The sequence below is a fragment of the Hetaerina americana genome, unplaced genomic scaffold (genome assembly GCF_022747635.1).
Source record: "Hetaerina americana unplaced genomic scaffold, ioHetAmer1.1.p SCAF_262, whole genome shotgun sequence".
NCBI lineage: Eukaryota > Metazoa > Arthropoda > Insecta > Odonata > Calopterygidae > Hetaerina > Hetaerina americana.
The window spans coordinates 250,778-254,812 of record NW_027286833.1 but is presented as its reverse complement, the minus strand read 5'-3'; positions in this window follow the sequence as shown (position 1 = coordinate 254,812).

Below are 4,035 nucleotides of genomic sequence, written 5' to 3'. Positions count from 1 at the left end.
TTTTTTTCGGCGGTTTTGATTTTTCACAAACATACTTCACTTTTCTACATAAACCATCGATATTTTTAATATTTGAAAATTTGAATTCTTACATTAGATTTGCACCATGTGGTTATTGCAAATAAACGCTTTGATGGCATGAACGTAAATATAATAGCCCAATGCAACTATTATTTCTATTTATGCACCATTATTCATCGGTCATTATTGCAAATGCAGCCTCGGTGGGGGACGGGGATTGGGCGGCAACCAGAACTTTCTCTTTGGATCGTGTGAGTTCATAATTCAGTGTTATTCGTGCCAAATGACAGAAAACGAACCCTCGAACGCTTAATATATGGAACTGTTGATATAGATAGAGCAATAGGCCAGCCTAGAAATATTCTCTCCATTTCCTAAATGACTCGCTCAATCTCCGACAGATGTGAAGAAATAGGAAGAGAGGCGATAGTTATATCAGTCGGAGAGCGAAATAGATCGAACTTCATTGAAACCGGCATAGATTTATTTCCGATAAATTTAAACCAGAAGCAAGTTTATGATTGTGTATTGAGCCACTCACTAGTGGAGGATTTTGTTTGGTTTAGTTTGTATGGCGAGACGAGGAACTGGAAGAAACATTATTAGAATTCTACATTTACATCGAAAGGCATCAAGATACACATACTACTTGTGGTAACACACGCACGCTAAATGGCCAAGAGTGAAAGAATGGTGATTTTTCTCCAGCCAGAAAAAAGATATTTTAATTTATCTATTGAATAAATTGTTTCAAAGTCAAATGATTGAGGTTTTATATGTTATTCTTTCAAACTTGCGTTGAGTATTAACGGAAAGTACACATTTGCAATCAGAGGAATGAACTTTCTGCTTGTTTCATAATAAAAAACTAAATTACCCTACTTCTAGGCATGATTTTTGTGAAAAAATAAGGAGGATTAGGAAAAAAAGGTCAGTGGGACCGGATAATGTCTCAATTGACATTCTAAAACTGGGTGATACCGCAATAGCTTTGTACCCAAGTCATCTATTCAAAGTAACTTTAAATAATGATGCCTTGCCCAATGATTGAAAAAAAGCAAATATTACACCAATTTTCAAGAAAGGGGATAAAACAATTGCCAACAATTATAGACCGGTAAGCATAACCTCAGTTGTTTGCAAAATAATGGAAAAAAGAATCGCTGACTACATTCGGGAATGGTGCACAAGAGATAGATGGCTATTCAAACACCAACATGGGTTTAGAACGGGATACTAGTGTGAAACGCAGCTTTTGGGATTAAGTCAATATATCGGCGACGCAATAGACGAAGGAAAGGATGTGGATGCAGTAATTGTTGATTTATCGGCAGCTTTTGACCGAGTGCCTCACGATAAATAATTGTTAAAGTTGGATTAGTTACCATTGGACTTGAGGGCAAAACAATGGATTAAAAGATTTCCTTGAAGGCAGAATTCACCAAGTAAAATTAGGGGATACATTTTCAAATGAGGCGAGCGTTTTCGCAGGAGTTCCAATAGTCAGTGTTCTAGGGCCATTACTCTTCCTAATTTACGTAAACGATCTACCAAACAATTTAAATTCCCAAATAAGACTCTTTGCTAATGACTGCATTACATACAGACGGATAGAGCATGTAAATGACCACGTAATACTACAAAATGACATCGATCGCCTTGGTGACTGGGTTGCAAATAATAATATGGGCATTAATATAAGAGTAAGCATATAAATTTTTCAAATAAAAATAATGCAGAAAAGGAAAGTTACACCCTCTTCGGAGAAAGAATCCCATGTACCAGTCAATGCAAATATTTAGGCATTGATTTAATTAGGGATCTTGGGTGGGGAGTCCAAGTAGATAATTTGACACGGAAGGCATTTAAAGTATTGCATTGGGTGATGAGAAATTTAAAAGGAAGTAGCGTAGCCACAAAAGAAAACGCATATAAGGCACTGGTTATCCCTATCCTAGAATACTCCTCCATAGTATGGGATCCATATGAGGTGGGACAAATTAAAAAGATAGAAAAAGTTCAAAGAATGTCAGCAAAGTATGTACTCGAAAGGTACAAAAGAACAGATAGTGTCACAGAAATGTTAGATATACTGAAATGGGAGTGTTTGAAAAATAGAAGAAAAAGGAGTAGGTTAGGCGCGATGAATAGAATTGTTAAAAAAGGAACGAAGCGTGGGAAGATTTATGGCAAGGAATAGAAAAGCCTAACTTAAAGGGAAAAAACGACCATAGATTCAAAATAAAAATAAGGACACAAAAAAACAAATAAGAAAAAATACTCTTTTTTAAATAGAACTATTATTGATTGGAACCAGCTGCCCGGAGGTTTGTTTGAGCCCTTTCCATCCAATTTTAAAAGTTTTAAGCATAAATGTAAAGCAGCCACTGGGTAATAAAGTTCATTGTAGCTATTAAAATATTGTTTGTATGTGATGTGGACGGCATTTGGTATGTGATGTGGAAGTGTCATTGTATGCAAGAATATTTTGTCTCTTATCTGTTTTCCTAGGGCGTGTATGTAAGTAATTTTCATTGTAAGAGTTATCTTTGACCAAACTTGACCGTTTCCATCAGGAAAAATTGCCTAATTGCAACGTAATTCTAAAATAAAAATAAAACGATCCCCCGGGCACACGTGTATGCCCTTTAAATGAGAGAATGGAAGATAAAGCGCTGAAAATAATTAAAAGAAATTTTTTTTATCGCTAACGAACCGAACGAACTCCACGCCATATTAACGTAGGTTAGGGTGAACATTTAAACGAAAGCTCAATGATTTCGTTGAAATATGGCGAAAAGCCGCTACGTTAATATTTTTACGTTAGCTGGTGACGATGATTTTCATCGAATGTAGATAGATTCTCATTTATATACGTATGCATCTATTGACATAGTTGGAGTGGTTATATGAAGGTAAACATCCTATCCGTAAGATTTAAGGGGTGATAGATGAATGAGCGCAGGGGACGTTTGGAATGGGCATGTAGGAAAATCCAAGCCTTAAAGGATGGGAGAGCCAGTCGCGGAGGCGCAGCCAAATGGTTTAAGGGTGTGACGAAAACCCTGGTCTTCGGAATGAAGGATCCGGGGTTTGATGGCGATAGCGCCGCGAGTTTTCTGCGGCTGCTGCTGTGAACAACGAAGGGGCCTTTGGCTAGCGACACTGTCTCAACTGTCTAGGTTCGGTCTCCGTTGGTGCTGCTACAGAGTGAACTGCGCCAGGGGGGGACGGAGGAAGAAGTGTGGTGGGGTAGAGGGTAATTTTAGATGAGTGCGTGCGTGATGGGAACCGACAGTCTAGTGAAAAGTATGAGATATGGTATTGATAAGCGGAAAAATTGCAAAATGGGTTTTAATCCCTAGGACTCAACATTACCTCATCAGAACTTACCCCGTATCACACTTCCTTAGGAAAGCAAATTGAAAGCTAAACCATTTTCCATGTTGTGATCAGCCTTCGCACGTAATATATTTCATTAATTAACGATGAAAGAAGACACTCTGCTTTTCCATATAGGGTATTTTTATTACGACCTAGGTGTCGTTAAAGAGTAAAATTTCAGGTTTAACTCCAAGTGGAATAGCAGAGTGTTTTCTTTCATCATGAATGCTATCCACCATTTTGCGCCTGAATCAGTGCAATGCTTTGATTCACCTTATTCTCTCTCGGAATGAGGTTTTTCTGGCTCAGCAATCAATCCCAAAAATTTCTTACCCTCGCAAGCATCTAAGTTATTTTTGTCATAATCGCACGCCGACAGCTTCAAATATAGCAATATGAGCATCAATTGACGTTTGACCACCATATAATCGCCTCTCCATATCGCATCGTATTTGCGGGCGGAGCTCTCGTCGAAAAGATAAATTCCTACGATCCATGTGACTGAAATATTTATTTTAGGATTGCCTCCCTTGTGGCTTATCCTTATGTGGTTGTTTTCGAATAAACGAATCTACTGTTTACTTGCTGGTTTGCCTTTCAGCCTTTTAATCAGCCTCCAGATGAGGAGTT